Source organism: Magnolia sinica, chromosome 16 (genome assembly GCF_029962835.1).
Source record: "Magnolia sinica isolate HGM2019 chromosome 16, MsV1, whole genome shotgun sequence".
NCBI classification, from domain to species: domain Eukaryota; kingdom Viridiplantae; phylum Streptophyta; class Magnoliopsida; order Magnoliales; family Magnoliaceae; genus Magnolia; species Magnolia sinica.
Genome location: NC_080588.1, coordinates 13935832 through 13953936, shown reverse-complemented (window position 1 = coordinate 13953936; position 18105 = coordinate 13935832). Strand labels below are relative to the sequence as shown.

Genomic DNA, 18105 nt, shown 5'->3' with positions numbered 1-18105 from the left:
ATCTTTCCCAAATTACTTTAGAAATTTCCACTCTTCTTTTACCTTCTTTTAGAAATTAATTTACTGTTATTTTTCTTTTAAAGTATCATTCTTCTCTTTTTAAGAATCTAACTTATTTTTGTTTTATTTTGCAGGTTTTTAACTTAGGACTCCAATTTGGTAATTTCTTTCCAACTCTCTCTTTCTTTCTAGATTTTCTTTTCCTTTCTTAGGATTAGGTTTTTAATCGAGGGTCGCGAGTGTTTTTCATGCCCAAGTGGGCCCGTGACGACACTCGACGTCTCTTGACTGAAGGAGGAGTGGTTGAGGGGTTGACTATCCATCGCAGGACTAGACACCACTCGAAATCCCCTGAGTTAACTGAAATTATGGCTGAAGACCAACCTCCTCTACTTCCACCCAGGGTGGAGGATACCCAAGATGAAAATGAGGTGCAACAGGCACCCCCGCCTCGTACTTTACGAGATTTTCTACAACCGGCTGGAGTGAGTACGCCCTCATGCATGATTTTTCCTGAAAACACAGGACAAATGGACATCAAGCCAGGAGTTATCCAACTCCTTCCCAAATTCCATGGACTTGAATCTGAAAGTCCATATTTACATTTGAAAGAGTTCGATGAGATAATAGCTACATTATGTTTTCCTAATGTATCTGAGGATACAATTAGGCTGAAACTCTTTCCTTTTTCCTTAAAAGAGAAAGCTAAGACGTGGTTACATTCACTACGTCCTAGATCCATTGGCACATGGAACGACATGCAGAGGGAATTCATAAAAAAATTCTTCCCACATCATAAAATGATTACCCTCAGAAAAGCGATCATGAACTTTGCCCAAAAGGAAGATGAAACATTCTTCCAATGTTGGGAAAGGTTCAAAGATTTGGTCAGTTCATGCCCACAACACGGATTTGAAACGTGGCGCATTACAAATTTTTTCTATGATGGACTAACATCTTCCATGCGCCAAATGGTCGAGACAATGTGTAATGGAGAGTTCATTAATAAAGATGTCGACGAGGTATGGGACTACCTCGACAGTTTGGCCGAAAAAACACAATCTTGGGACTATTACCCAAAGTCGAACACCACGTCTAGGCCGACTCAATTAAAGGAGAAAGGTGGATTATATCTCTTGAAAGAAGAGGATGATCTCAAGTGTAAAGTGACTACGCTCATAAGGAAAGTTGAGGCCATGGAAGGAAAGAAGGATAAGGTCAATGAAATTGTTTGCGGCATCTGTGATTGCAACATTCACACAATTGAAAACTGTCCTACAATACCTGCCTTTCGAGGAGTGTTGAATGAACAAGCCAATGCCGTAAATAATTATCAAAGACCTTTTACTGGACCTAACTCCAACACATACAATCCTGGCTGGAAAAATCATCCAAACTTTAGTTGGAGGAATGGACAAACGGCGACTCCTCCAGGTTTCTTCAATCAAAATCCAAATCAAGTGAAACCTCAAGAGGAACCGGTTCAAAATCCCATACAAGAGCTGGCTCAGGCAATGCGGGGAATTACAGATTTTATGCAAAAGATAGATTCTCATATAACGGCTATAGAAAAGGGGATGCTTCCTGCACAACCGCTCCCCAATCCTAAACCGCAGTACGAGAATAATGATCCCAGCACTTCAAATCAGATGGGACATGCTAAATCCATCACCACTCTTAGGAGTGGGAAGATCATTGATAAAACTCTTCCGGTTAGGCCCGAAAAGCCTCAAGAACCAGAAGAGGATAACAATGATGGATCCAGTGATGCCCTACAAAAAGTAAAACCGGAACTTCTAGAGAAGCCAGTTGCTCCATTCCCCCAACGGTTGGTTTCACCAAAACCTCTCTCTACCTCTCAGGATATCCTAGAGGTGTTGAAACAGGTGAAAGTCAACATTCCTCTACTTGATGTCGTTAAACAGATACCTTCATATGCTAAATTCCTGAAAGACTTATGCACGACCAAAAGACGGAAAATTATTCAAAAGAAAATCTTCTTGACTGAGAAAGTGAGTGCCATCCTAAAGCAAGACGTGCCACAGAAATTCAAGGATCCCGGTAGCCCAACCATATCATGTGTAATCGGGAACCATCGAATTGATCACGCACTTCTTGACTTAGGAGCGAGCGTCAATTTGATTCCCTACTCGGTATACAAACAGTTAGGTTTGGGTGAATTAAAACCCACCCTAACCACATTACAACTTGTTGATCGCTTTGTTTGTGTACCAAGAGGGATAATTGAGGATGTGTTGGTCCAAGCTGACAGATTCTACTACCCTATAGATTTTATCATCCTGGATACCGAACCCATCAGTAACATGAGCACTCAGATTCCCGTCATTCTTGGTCGCCCATTCCTTGCCACGTCAAATGCAATTATCAATTGCAGGAATAGTATCATGACTATGTCTTTTGGAAATTTGACATTGGAGTCAAACATTTTTTTCAATAACGGCAGCAACGCAGAGGATGATGACGATTTCCACGACATTAACATGATTGACTCTTTCGTGGAAGATACGACACCTCTAACCTTATTCTCTGACTATCTGGAGACATGCCTGGCCCACTCCCATGATTTTGATAATGACATGATTAGGGAGACGTGCGCCTTGCTTGATACTGCACCGGTACTTGAAGTTAACCGATGGAGGCCACAATTTGAAGAATTACCACAAACCGATGTAGTGCCTCTACCGTCTAACCTCAAGCCGCCGAAGCTTGACCTAAAACCTTTGCCCTCTGATTTGAAATATGCCTATTTAGGTCAAGATGAGACATACCCGGTGGTGATCTCTGCCCACCTGGAGAAAGAACAGGAGAGTATGCTCATATCTACTCTCATTGAGCATAAAGGAGCCCTGGGATGGACGATAGCGGACCTCAAGGGAATCGATCCCTCGATTTGTACTCACCACATATATCTTGAGGATAATGCAAAAACCGCTCGGCAACCACAACGTAGACTAAATCCAAACATGAAGGAAGTGGTTAAAGCCGAGGTTCTTAAACTATTAGACGTGGGTATTATATACCCTATATCCGATAATCAATGGGTGAGTCCAACTCAAGTGGTCCCTAAGAAGTCCGGAATCACCATCGTAGCCAATGCTAATAATGAACTCGTGCCAACTAGAGTCACTACTGGTTGGAGAATGTGCATTGACTACAGGAAGTTGAATACCGTCACGAGGAAAGACCACTTTCCTTTACCATTCATTGATCAGATCCTTGAAAGGTTAGCTGGTCATTCCTATTATAGTTTCCTTGACGGGTATTCGGGCTACAACCAGATAGAGATAGCCCCTGAAGACCAGGAAAAGACCACATTTACATGTCCCTACAGCACCTTTGCCTATCGAAGGATGCCATTCGGACTATGTCATGCCCCTGCCACCTTTCAGCGATGTATGCTTAGTATCTTTTCTGATATGGTAGGGCAATATCTAGAGGTCTTCATGGACGATTTCTCTGTTTACGGTCCATCTTTCAGCAAGTGCTTGGAAAGTCTTAAATGTGTGCTGAAAAGATATGAAGAGAAGAACCTGGTACTTAATTGGGAGAAGTGTCATTTCATGGTTTAGAAGGGAATTGTCCTTGGGCATATCATCTCGTCCAAAGGAATTGAGGTAGATAAGGCAAAAATCGATCTTATCTCTAACCTACCTCCACCCAAGAACATCAGAGACGTACGATCCTTCTTAGGACACGCAGGATTTTACAAGCGATTCATAAAGGACTTTAGTCTCCTCTCTCGTCCTTTATGTAATCTTCTTCAAAAGGATGCTCTGTACGAGTGGACTGAGCAATGCCAGGAAGCTTTCACCAAGCTTAAGGGCACGTTAACCACTGCACCTATCATGCAGCCACCCGACTGGAGCCTTCCTTTTGAGCTTATGTGCGACGCTTCTGATTATGCTCTTGGAGCGGTCCTAGGCCAGAGAAAAGATAAGCGGCCCTATGTCATTCATTACGCAAGTAGAACTTTAAATTCTGCCCAGGTGAACTACTCGACTACGGAAAAGGAACTCTTAGCTGTAGTGTTCGTCTTGGACAAATTTAGGTCCTACTTGATCAGATCCAAGATCATTATCTACACAGATCATGCGGCACTTAAGTATCTTCTTTCGAAGAATGATTCTAAGCCCCGTTTGATACGATGGATCCTTCTACTCTAAGAATTTGATTTGGAAATTAAAGATAAAAAGGGAGTAGAGAACGTAGTGGCCGATCACCTTTCTCGCCTTAATACCTCTGATTCCCTTGAGGCGACACATATCAATGATATGTTCCCTGATGAACAACTGTTTAGAGTCTCCCATTCACCTTGGTTCGCTGATATTGCTAATTATCTTACCACAGGTTCTATACCAACACATTGGACTGCACAAGATAAGAAAAAATTCTTTACCGAGGTGCGCAACTTTTTCTGGGATGATCCATATTTGTTTAAATATTGCCCAGATTAAATCTTAAGGAGATGTATGCCAGACGATGAGCATTAGAGCGTCATCTCCTTCTGTCACTCAGAGGCCTGTGGTGGTCACTTTTCTGCTAAAAAGACCACGGCCAAGATCCTGCAGTGTGGCTTTTACTGGCCCACTATGTTTAGGGACACTCATGAGTTTTGCAAAGCTTGTGAGCGTTGTCAGAAATTGGGAGCATTGTCCCGTCGAAATATGATACCTTTGAATCCCATTCTTATCATTGAAGCATTTGATTGCTGGGGCATCGATTTCATGGGACCATTCCCCCAATCGTTTGGGAATCTGTATATTTTGCTCGCCGTGGATTATGTCACTAAATGGGTCGAAGCGATTCCATGTCGAAAGAATGACCATCGCACGGTCATTAAATTCCTAAAAGAAAACATCCTTTCTCGATTCGGAACGCCTCGAGCCATCATTAGTGATGGGGGCTCACACTTTTGTAATAGACCATTCGAGAGCTTAATGAAGAAATACGGTATCTCTCATAAGGTGAGCACCCCATACCATCCACAGACAAGTGGACAAGCTGAGATTTCCAATAGGGAGATCAAACACATTTTGGAGAAAACGGTTAACCCAGATCGTAAGGATTGGTCAATCCGATTGACCGATGCCTTATGGGCATACCGTACTGCCTTTAAAACCCCTATTGGAATGTCTCCCTTTAGACTTGTCTATGGGAAGGCTTGTCACTTGCCTGTGGAGTTGGAACATAAAGCATACTGGGCGATCAAAAATCTTAATTTCAATCTGGACAACGCTGGCTCGCTACGCAAACTTCAATTGAATGAACTTGAAGAAATCCAGAATGATGCGTACGATAATTCGAGAATTTACAAGGACAAGATGAAAGCATTTCATGACCAACACATTTTACGAAAATCATTCACGCCTGGTCAGAAGGTCCTTTTGTACAATTCTCGATTACATCTCTTTCCGGGTAAGCTTCGATCTCGTTGGACCGGCCCTTACATTGTTGTCACTGTTTTTCCGCATGGGGCCGTTGAGATAAGAGATCCCGACAATGGCAAGGAGTTTAAAGTCAATGGACATCGATTGAAACCATTTGTCGTGAAATTTGATTCAGAGGACATGTCCATGCCTCTGACTGATCCTGTTTACCAGGATTGATCTCTTAGTCTGATGCAGGTTATCAAGATTGATTAATTCATGGTCCATTCTTGTCTAGTTGAAGACGTTAAACTTAGCGCTCCTAGGACGCAACCCAAATTTTCATTCCATTTCACTTTTCTCATTCATTAGTTCAATGTTTGTGGGTAACATTACTGCAAACCCTCACGAGACTACAACTCGTCCACTAGGGGTAACCTAGGGGTTTAAAGGCTTGTTGCATACGCTAAATGTAATCGAGAGTACCTGCGAAAGTGGTATAGGTAGAATTTCATTTTTGTTATTTTTATTCTGTTAATTTCTCTCTTGTGCTGACTCGCTTTTACGTAAATAGCTATGAAAAGCCTCTTGATTTTTTCAGGTATTATCTTCCTATCACTTCTCATTTACTTATTTTGTCCCATGTGCATTGCATGTTTATTTCTTTTACATTGAGGACAATGTAGATTTTTGGTTGGGGGTGGGAGATTAGGTTTCCTAATCAGCATTTTCTTAGTCTTGAGCAGAAATTGTGAAAATTTTTAAATTTTTCTAGAATTTCATATGAATTCGAAGCGATTTTGACGGCCATCTTGGATTTAGAACTACAAGATGCGTGATGTTGGTACTTTATGACTCTTGGATTCAGTTATCTATCAAATTTCACAGCTAAGTTTGAATCGTTAATCCATTACTAGAAATTGTAAACATTGATTGAGACATGAATTCGCAGGACACATCTCGCGTGCATATTAAGGTTTCAGTTTGATATTGAAAGATTAACTTGGTAATCACTAAACATGAAAAGAACCAACTTGAGAAATTGAATAGATAGGGCGAACAGTCTTTACCATAGGTTTGCTCCCTATAGGTGATGATCTGATCCCTCTTCTTGGCGTTACTTCTAATGAAAAAATCAAAAAAAAAAAAAAAGAATAAAAAAAAAGAATAAAAAGATAAGGTGTAAACCAAGTTGGGTTATCTTGATTTCTCTTATTTGTTACCAATGATATTCTTAAATATCAAGGTGAATCTTAATGTTGACAAGTCGAGATTAGATTACACATTCGTAAATCTCAATGGTTAGACTTTTTCTAATTAATGGAATAATACTTTGAACTTGATTATGAAGTTTACCATGTACTGGAGTCTAGGAGAAAGTAATATCCAACAGTCATGAATCTAAAAGTTCTTGTATTTGGATTATTTTTCAAAAATCACTCGAGTTCATAGAAATTGCCCCGTAATTCTCAACTTATTTTTCGCATACTTTGCTCGGGACTAGCAAAATGCTAGTTGGGGGTTGTGTTGAGGGTCAAATATTGCATATCAGACCCATTTATTGCATGGATTTACAAGCATGATACCGTTTAATAGCCTGATTTAATTGTATTTGTGACGCAGAGTGTATTTACAAGCATGAACTGAAAAAGGGTGCTTAAACCATGGATTTGACGCTCTGATGACACCCAAGGCAAGGGACGGACTCCAGGGGACCAAGATCGATGGAATTACACACCAGGGATCCGAGAAAATCAAGCCATTCACGTTAAAGAGCCCCGAAATTGGTGAAAAATGCAAGATCACATAGTTCCCGCCATCTGATTGGCTCGAAACTCCATATATGGCCTGAAGACCTTAAATAAGCCGTACAAATCAAAAATCAGCCATTAGATCACCGTGGAAGTGGCCAAACCGATAGATCAGCCCCTTAAATCCTTAAGTGGGGCCCACCCGATATCTGGATACTCTCCATTTTTGGTCTCAACTGTTTAAATGAGCTGACCAAACGGATAGACGGAGCGAATTTCTCACAAACATCTCTGTGGGACCCGTACATGCAGTGCAAGTGCAAGGAACGCAGGTGCACCGGGCGTGCACCAAACATCCTCAAAGTCGGTCAGCGCACGCTGACCGACATCTCCTTCTCCAAATCAAAAACGGACACAGCGTCCTTGCGCCGTCCGTCGGTTTTGTGCAGTGGGGCCCATTCCTCATCAAAATTATCAATCTGGACCGTCTATTGTGTACAGAGGAGGGTTATTAACCTCACCTAGGTGGAATTTTTCTAGGAAGCAGCGTGTAGCGGATTTTGACCGTCGAAACTCAGGTTGAACGGTGATATGAAAAATCAGGTGGGCCGCTTCAGCGTCGATCCAAAACCGACCAGATCCGAACGGTTTTGTGAGAAGAACCCGGTGGACGGCATGGATTTTGCAAAGGGGAAATTAAGTGGACCTCACCGAGAGTCCAGCGGCAACAATTCGGGCTCTGTTTACACAGCCCGCGCGCGACCGTGAAAACCGGAGCTTGTGGGGCATTCCGTGATCTCTATCACTGCCGGATTACCGATCCAAACCGTCCAAAATCCTTATAAGTGGGTCTTTACCCCAACCAAGAAGCCAAAATCGGAGCTTAGGACGTTCATCCATCTCAAACTTCATTCAAACGCAAACTGTTTTGCGTTCTTTCACAGGCTGGCTGCGAAGCTTTCCGCAGCCTAATCCCTTCAGGACTCCACAGCACCAGGGGGGCTTTTCCATCTTTAAAACGGAACGGAAGAAAGGGAGAAGGGGGTACTCGGTCTTGGATTTTGAACGTGAGGAAGAAAAGGAAGAAAGGAAGAAAAGTGAAAGAGGAAAACGGAGGAAGGCTGGACGTTTTCTGCTGGTGCGTGTTCTGCAGGAGCGTGTGTGTGCTGGATAAAGGGAACGGCAGTGTTTTGGCGGAGGAGTTGGAGTTTTGGACGGTTGAAGAAAGGCTGGACGTGGAGTGGGTTTTCTCTTTTTCCTTCTTATTCTTTTCTTTTCCTTTTTATTTTTTATTTGTTGTTTTTGGTAGCCACATCATGACGGGTTAATCCTCTTAGCTAAGGCTAAGAGGTGAAGCTTGTATTGAGATGGGAGACTACTTTATGCTTTTAATGTGAATGCATGAACTGAATTTGTTCTTTGATGATTATTATAAGGAATATTTTTATTCGTCTTTAATGGTCTGTTGTGACTGAAATTACAATGGGTTTGCAATGGCTTTGAATATTTCTTTCCCCTTTTTTTATGTTTATGAAGTCAGGAAGCCCTGTTGTTCATCATTGCTCCATGGGCATGGTAGGATGACAGTACCCTTCCTGATCTTCGTACATTGTTGATTGGTTGGTAATTAGTTTAATCCTGTTGTTTGCTTTGTCTCCTGGGCATGGTTAGATGATGGAATCCATTCTAATTCATATACCTTTCATCTCTTGAAAACTAGACCAAGAAAGTTCAGTTTGAATTCCATAATCCTTGATGCATGCATAAGATCTCCCTGATCTCTACAAGTGGATCCTCTGAATCCCTAGTTTCTTCCTCTGAATTCCTTAAAGTTTTAGATAATTATTCCACCATTATTCCTTAAATTTACATTTGATTTTGATTACATCTTAGGCTAGTTCTATTTCTACCTAGTTTCAGGAAACGTACAAGTTTCAGTCCCTGTGGATTCGACCTCGGTCTTACCGAGTTTATTACTACATCACAACCCTATACTTGGGGAGTGAACAATCCCTCTCCCTATATGCCTTTTTCATCACTTTCCACTGATCTCTCCTCACCCTTGTCATCATTCTCATTACTCTCCTCACTCAATTCCTGAGTTTCGATGACCTACGAAATGTATCAATGCACATATAAGAGTCGAAAAACTTTTAACGGTGAATTAAACAACATTTTATTTTAATTAAACGCTCATGATATCTCACCTAAAAACTATCTCGGAGCAAGCGAACAGCTTCCGTTTCCCATTCCCGTAGGGTGGGTTCCAAGCTCTTTATTAAGATAGTTTACAAAAGAACCCAGACTGATGTTAATATACGGAGTGTAAGTGTCAAATCAAGCAAAGTGAACAGCGAAGAAATACATATACTTACAGCTTCACTCTCAAAAATTGCATATATTTTGTTGTACATCTAACCCTTCCAGCCTCAATATTGAATGAAGCGTGGAATTTGTGAGGGAACAAATGAAATAACATACTCTCGTAGGGCCGGTAATCTCTCTACAGCCCATATCTGTTTTAAAGAAATTGCATGAGGATAAAAATTCACAATTGAATATGATCATGTAGAATAAAGAAAGAGTTCTTACCTGCAAAGGAAAGACACAACCATATATATTGTAGCGAATCGCACCTGATGCTATCACAGTAGCTGTGACCCCTTACAACATTGTATTGTAGGCCAAACTACCCCAAGGATAGCTATGGAAATCTTCTATGGAGTATACTAAGTACATATAATCCATGTTACACATAGTTTTCGATTCGGTTCTCCTAACAAAACACTCTACACACATAAGTAGAGCAACCTTCACGACATCCTCGTGGTTATTGGTGTCAACTAATTTATTAAACACATCTAATAAATGCTTCTTAAAAACTGGATATTCTCTGAAGTATTTGTCCATTAATGTACTACTAATGGGACACTTTTTTGGTATTGTAAGCTCCCCAATCTTAAGCCTTGTTATGAGGGCGAAGTCCATCTCCGTGAATTGCAACCGTGTCCCCCATATCTCAAATATAAGATCACCTTTATATCTTACCAGAAGAAGGTGAAATAGAGCCCCTATAAATTGAAAGGATGAGAGGTGCAACAAGAAGAAAAATATGGATTGCTTGAATAGACTTAGCTGAGTATCATGCTTCTCCAATCCACCATTCACCGTGTCGAACCACCATCTCAATGAACACTTAGAGGATGGGTTTGGAAATTGAGAACAAGAATCGTCACCTATAAACATGTAATGAAAAATATATTAAAACCAAATTTCACTACTTAGAGAATCATAACGAAAAAAAAAATTAAACACAGTTGAAATCGAGTGAAGTAAACTAAAAATTGAGGGAGACAAATTAGAAAATGAATGAAGGAAACATGAAATTCAGCAAGGCAAACATTAAATTCAGCGAGGCAAGATGAAACTGAGCGAGGCATCCTAAAAAATTGAGCGAGGTAAGGTGAAATTGAGTGGAAAACCTAGAAATTAAGCAAGGCAAACATTAAATTCAGCGAGGCAAGATGAAACTGAGCGAGGCATCCTAAAAAATTGAGCGAGGTAAGGTGAAATTGAGTGGAAAACCTAGAAATTAAGCAAGGCAACCAAGAAATTCAATGACAGAACCGAGACAATGAGCGAGGGAACCTAAGAATTCAGCGAGGCAACCTAGGAATTGAGCGAGTAAAGCAAGAAAATTTAAGCGAGGCAACCTATCAATTGAGCGAGGCAACCTAGGAATTGAGCAAGGGAAGCTAGAAATTCAGCGAGGGAACCTAGGAATTGAGCGAGACAGCCTATGAATTGAGCGAGGGGAGCTAAAAATTCAGCGAGGGAACCTATGAATTGAGCAATGGAAGGTAGAAATAGAGCGAGACAACATAGGATTTGAGCGAGGAAAGCTAAAAATTGAGCGAGGGAACCTAAAAATTGAGCGAGGCAACCTAGGAATTGAGCGAGGCAACGTAGGAATTCAGCGAGGTAACCTAGGAATTGAGCGAGGAAAGCTAGAAATTGAGCGAGGCAACCTAGGATTTGAGCGAGGGAAGCTAGAAATTGAGCGAGGGAACCTAGAAATTGAGCGAGGGAAGGTAGAAATTGAACGAGGCAACTTAGGATTTGAGCGAGGAAAGCTCGAAATTGAGCGAGGGAACCTAGAAATTGAGCGAGGCATCCTAGGAATTGAGCGAGGGAAGCTAGAAATTGAGCGAGGGAACGTATGATTTGAGCGAGGTGACCTAGAAATTAAGCGAGGTAACGTAGGGATTGAGCGAGGTAATGTAGAAATTGGAGCGAGGCAACCTCAGAATTGAGCGAGGGAACCTAGAAATTGAGCGAGGGAACCTAGGATTTGATCTAGGCAACCTAGGAATTGAGCGGGGGAAGTTAGAAATTGAGCGAAGGAAGCTAGAAGTTGAGTGAGGGAACTTAGAAATTCAGCGAGGCAACTTATAAATTGAGCGAGGCAACCTACGAATTGAGCAAGGCAACGTAGGAATTCAGCGAGGCAACCGAGGAAACTTAGGAATTAACGAGGAAAGCTATAAATTAAGCGAGGGAACCTAGAAATTGAGCGAGGCAACCCATCAATTGAGCGAGGCAACCTAAGAATTAAGCGAGGGAAGCTAGAAATTGAGCAAGGGAACCTAGAAATTGAGTGAGGGAACCTAGAAATTCAGTAAGGAAACCTATGATTTGAGCGAGGCAACCAAGGAATTGAGCGAGGGAAGTTAGAAATTGAGCAAGGGAAGCAAGAATTTGAGCGAGGGAACCTAGAAATTTAGCAAGGCAACCTAGGAATTGAGCAAGGCAACCTAGGAATTGAGCGAGACAACGTGGAAATTTAGCCAGGAAACTGAGGAATTGAGCTAGGAAAGCTAGAGGAAGCTAGAAATTAAGTGAGAGAGGCTTAAAATTGAGAGAGGGAACCTACAAATTCAGTGAGGCAACCTATAAATTGAACGAGGCAACCTAGGAATTGAGCGAGGGAAGGTAGAAATTGAGCGAGGCAACCTAAAAATTGAGCCAGGGAACATAGGAATTGAGCAAGGCAACGTGGAAATTCAGCGAGGCAACCTAAGAATTGAGCAAGGGAAGCTAAAAATTGAGCGAGGGAACCTATAAATTCAGCGAGGCAACGTACAAATTCAGCGAGGTAACCAACGGATTGAGCGCTAGTTAAATCTCATAGATAGAGGAATAGATAGAACAGAGAAGATCTCTATATCTTTTCTCGTAAATATAATATAGAAGAGAGATCCCTCTCATTTTTTATCAAGAGAGATCTCTCTTCTCCAAGGGCTTAGGATTCAACGATATTTAAGAGCAAGACAGAGAAAATAAGCGTTAAGATAATACCTTTCATCTTAATCTCATCTACTGGAAAAGGGGGCCCTCTTGATCACCTAAAGAGATTTGTAGGCAGAATTAGCATAATTATGACCACAGGGATTGAGCTGTCAAATGAGATTATCCTCATTCCTCGGATGGGATTCTAGAAGATAAAATTTATGTAGTAAAAAAAAGTCTTTTGAATTGAGCGAGGGAACCTAGGAGTTGAGCAAGGCAATGTAAAAATTCAGCAAGGCAACCGAGAAATTGAGCAAGGGAAACATGAATTTGAGCGAGGGAAGCTTGAAATTGGGTGAGGCTAACATGAATTGGAATGAACTTTAAATGTAATTGACCTAGCCTAACAATTTGTTCTTTCGCGAATTTGACCGAGCAGTTAATGAAATTGACCGAGATTTACATGAAATTCTCTTCAGTGAATTTGACCGAGCAATTATTGAAATTGACCGAGCAGTTCATAAAATTTTCTGTTACATTACATGAATCCGTGGAAGTTCCTCATCATATTTTTATGATATCTCTATCAAATTTATGAATTGCTCGAGAAATTTCACCAATCATGAACCGAGAAGTAGGTCAAATGAACCAAAACCTCTTGCAATTTGGATTTATAGTTTGCTCAGTACGCACTTATGGTGTTGAGTTAACTTAGTTGGGCACACCCAAATCCATAGCTCAATTGGCAGACTGAGTGGAGATACCTCGGGTCAACACTTGAGGTCTTGGTATCGATCCCTAGTGGGGGTGGCTAACATGGAGTGTGTGTATTGACATGAGTGTGTACTAACAAGCTAACCCAAAGGAAAAAATAATAATAATAGTAAAATAAAAAATAAAAAATACTGAGTTGGGCCCGCCTTGAATGTATGTAGACTATCCACGACGTTCATCCATTTTTCCATCTAAAGGGTTTCAGCCCAAAATGGTGGCATATCGAAATATCAAGTGGATCACACCACAGGAAACAGTGGTTCCACCGTAGAAACAATGATGTTTTACTTGTAATCTATCATGTTCATAGGATGATTTTTGCATGGATGAACCGAAAACCAAGATGTGAGCTTCATCCAACAGTTCAATAGCCCACAAAAAATTTACACCGTTAGGTAAATGTACATTACACCTGTAGTGCGTACTTTCTTCCGTGGAGGGACCATTTTCAGAAAAACGAGATAATGCTGATGAATAAAGAGGGTGGGATCCAGCTAGAGCGTGGTGCGATCCAAGCAACCGATGTAGTGGTGGAGTTTTCGTCTTTTTTTTTTTTTTTTTTTTTTGAAAATAGAGCGAGAGGAGAGAGGGAGAGGAAACGACGCAGCGGTAAGAAAGAGGGGTAGTATCGTCCTCAAATTCACTGTCCCCACGTGCTAGTCTAAGTTGGTAACTTAAGTTTGTATTCCTTCATAAAAACCGCTGGATAAAAGGTTTTTCTACGGTGGTCATTTTCTCCCTGCGTAACTTCGATCCCCTTCAAACTATTGGTAAAACTCAAAGCTCGAGGTGCGTCAACGCTAGCCTCCACGCAACACGTACCCACACCAGCTAGGTTGGTGGTGTGTGGCACACCAGCTAATCCGCTACTCACTTAGCAGTCGTTGCGGACTGTAGTGTCCTAGAGGACCACAGCCCATGAGAAGTGGAAAGCAGCCCGGCGTGATAGCCGGCGACTATAATTCGCAGGTACTGGAGTACTTTAGCTTTTTGCCATAACCCTGGAAGCGGATTAGCTGGTGTGCCACACACGGGCTATATAGCTGGTGTAGGTAGTGTTCTTCGCAGACGCTCTCTGAGCCCTGAGTTGTACGAACAGTTCAAAGGAGATCAAAGTTACATGGCCCTACAGTGATATGTTTATTATATCTACACCGCTCATCTAATTTTAGAATTCATTTTAGAGAATTATACAAAAAAATGAATCATATCCGAAAATCAACTGGACCACACCACAAATAGCAGTGGTGATAATGATTTTCACCGTTAAAACATTCGTAGGTCCACTGTAACGTTTACTTTCCATCCAATCTGTTCATAACGTCACAGAAACTTGGATGAAGAAAAAAAAGAAATATCATATTGATCCAAAATTTTTGTAACTCCAAAAGGGTTTCGATGGTAGGCATTAAATCCTCTACGGCTTTTTAGAGTGTAGTCCACTTGATTTTTAGACGTCTTGTTTTTTCAGCTCAAACCTTACAATGAGCTCACCAAGTGGACGAACGGTCTAGATATAACTGATACCTTATGATGGGATCCACAAAACTTGGTGAAGTCAACACACTAGCCATTTTCAGATAATTAAGGAATGATGTGTTAGGTTGGCCGGCATTAAACATATGTCATAACTTTCAACATGAATCCTAAGCTAATACCAGTTAGCTTGGAAGGAGGCTTAAAAAAAATGATGACAACGACAACTACCAAAATAGCTAAAATGCTAAAGTAAATAATCTATGCGCCAAGATAGAAAATGGATGACCCCACGCATATAATAAATACATTAATGTTGGGCCCATGTAAATTTAATCTCCTTTAAATTGTTAGTACAACCCAAAGCTCGAGGATCGTCAGTGCTAGCCTTCACACCACAAGTACCTGCACCAGCTGGGTTTGCGGTGTGTGGTACAACAGCTAATCCCCTTCCATAGTTAGCACTGTCATTGCAGACTTTAGTGTCCTAGAGGACGACAGTCCATTGGAAAAGACGACAGCTATAATTTACCAGTACCGAAGTACTTGGCATTCTTGCAACCATGGCAAGAGCCATGAGCACCCACCCAAAACGTGTTGTGGCCTGACATGCAGCTTATGGCCCCGTTTGGACAGCGAATGGGGTCGGGACCATAAGCTGCACGGATTGCAATATTCCGAGGCCATTGGCCTCGGCTGTAAGGAAGGTTGTTTTTTTTCCCTTTTATTTCTTCCTCTTCCTTTTTCATTGTGTTTTTTTTTTTTTTTAACTTTTTTTCTTCATTCATGGTTGATCCAAAATCCAGCCAACAATATAAACGGTCCAGATTGATTGATGGGAGAGTCTCGTGCAGTTAACAAGTTGTTGATCATTTCTCAATATATTTTTTTTCCAGTCTAAATCAAATGAGAAATATTCCAATGGCCCAGATGCATCCCAACACCTGGGGAATCGAATTAGCCAATTTGGACCATGCATTAGTTTGAACATATATTTTTATAGGCCACCATACAAAAATACAAGGATTGATTCGATGATGGACGCGGTTTGGCTAGTGACGCGCAGCCATCAGCCAGGTGGCTATGGTCGGTGCTATGTGGACCCCACCATGATGTATGTCTTTTATCCACGCTGTCCATCCATTTTGAAAGGTAATTTTTGGGCTTTATCCCAAAAATGAGATAGATATAAATCTCAGGTGGACCACACCATGGGAAAACAGTAGTGATTGATGTCCACCATTAAAAACCTCCTAGGGCCCACTGTAATGGTTATTTGACATATAACCTGTTGATTAGGTTATACAGACTTGGATGAAGAGAAAAAAATATATATCAGCTTGATCCAAAACTTCTGTGGCTCCCAAGAAGTTTTTAATGGTGAGTGTTCAATCAACACTGTGGTCCACTTGAATTTGGATCAACCCCATTTTAAGATTCATACCATAAAATAATATGGAAGAATGGGTGGACGGAATGGAAACACATACATCATGGTGGGGCCCACACAGCATGCACCGACCACTAGCCATTGGCTGCTGGCAAGGGGAGCAGCCAATCCCTTTCCCTCGATGATGGCCCCAACATATAAATTGCCCAGATTATACGTGGGTCCCATGACTCACAAATCTACCATGCAAAAACACACTCATTGGATCATCCAATCCATCCATTATTCGGTTTTATTTTACGTAGCCATCCTTTTCCTAAACATAATCTTGTGTAAATGATCCTGACCGTCAATTTCAAGAGCCACCGATCAAATTACTAATATTTATCAAAATAGTATACTATTTTCATAGTAACCAATAAAATGTTCATTGGACCTAAGAGCACTATAACTTATAATGTTCCAGAAGGCCGGTGCATTTTTCCTCTCCTCATCTTGACATTTGCGGACACCAAAAATAATTAGAAATTCATAAAAGAGAGATGCTCTATTCTTCATACACTTAAACCCATTCAACTGATCTAGACTCTCCAATATGTCCAATGCACATTTCAAGGGCTACCATGTAAATATCACATAGATATGATGATCTTACCCATCTGATCAATTTTGTCTATAATATGAACGGTCAAGATCATTTCTACAGCAATAGATTTGATCCATCTATTTGATACTTCCCATCATAGGTTGCTTATGATTCTAAAGAAACACTCGTTATGTCATCCTAACAATCTCGTAGGTTTGAAAGAGGATGGCTACAAACAATAATGGATAGGACGTACTAATGGGTCCTAGTAAAGAAATAGAGAGGATATGTCTACACACCTGTTTTCCGGTCTACGTCGTTTTTTGCAATAGTAGAAAAAGTTCAGTACAAGCATGTTTCATGTGAACCTACGACAACGACAACAATGACCTGACCTGGATGGGACACCGGCTTGTTTTGTGGAAGGTTGTGTTTAGGTTAGCGCTGCCTGGAATGGGATAGTGCTTCAACTTAGGTTTGGGTTGATTGGCCCGACCCAGCTGAGGTCAAGCTGTCAAGGTCCTTTGTTTAGGTTTAAGTTGAAAAATACCAAGCTAATTTGAAATTAGGTTGAGTGACTTCGGGCCGGTTAGGTTAGGTTAGGTTGGGAACAATTTGACGTATTTTCTTACAAAATTTATATTTCAAAAGAATAGAGAGTTTTAAATATTTCAGTTTTCCTCCAAATTTAGAATTTTTGTTACTTTTAAATTGTGGGTTTAGTCCCACGTCGGTTTTGTCCAAAAAAAAATTATTATATATAAAATAGGTTTCTTTTTTTTTTACTTGACTACACACACATGTGCCGTGCTGAACCGAGTCTGAGTCCATGCGAGTGAGGGGTGAATGTTTATTGGTACTCGCGAAGCTTTATTTGTGCGAGAGTATACTTGCACTTGCGTCTTTTCATTTTGAACTAGAGAGATGGCCGGTCAGTTGGTAACACCTGTTGGGTTTAAATCCAACGGACCAAACCCTTTCGAAAGGGTGCTTAATGCACCACTTTGAAATCTATATAAGAACTTCCATTCTATTTAAAAAACCATAGAAAATCTTTCTACTCTCTCTGTTCCTTTTCCGGTTTGCAAGTTTTGGTTGCTGAGTTCGTCGTTGAGTTAACTCAACATTTTCAGGTTAAACCGCAAGTGGTTCAAGCCCGCGTATAGTGACTACACCACTGGGACCAGATTATAGTCGTTATATCCTAGTTGTCAATTGCTTTGGAAATTTATTTCACTTGGGACGTTGTCCAAAAAGAGCAAATTCGATTTCAAGCCAAGTTACTTAAGAAAAACCAAGATAAGTTCCATGCCAATCTTACAGACACAGACGATGAGTCTAACATAGTACTAGGTATGGTGTTAAAATACCTTCTTATAAATAACTTAAAGTAGGTGCTAAACACTAGTGCAACTCGGCACATGTGCAAAGATCGTAACATGTTTACCTTCT

The 18105-nt window shown here is 41.0% G+C and overlaps 1 non-coding gene across 1 annotated transcript; it reads right to left on the bottom strand.

Annotated features, from left to right (window-relative positions):
* Positions 1-806: 806 nt before the first annotated feature.
* LOC131230162 (small nucleolar RNA R71) lies at positions 807-913 on the bottom strand. The gene has a single exon (XR_009163885.1). It is a non-coding gene; the product is annotated as a small nucleolar RNA R71 (small nucleolar RNA).
* Between the last annotated feature and the right edge of the window lie 17192 nt (positions 914-18105).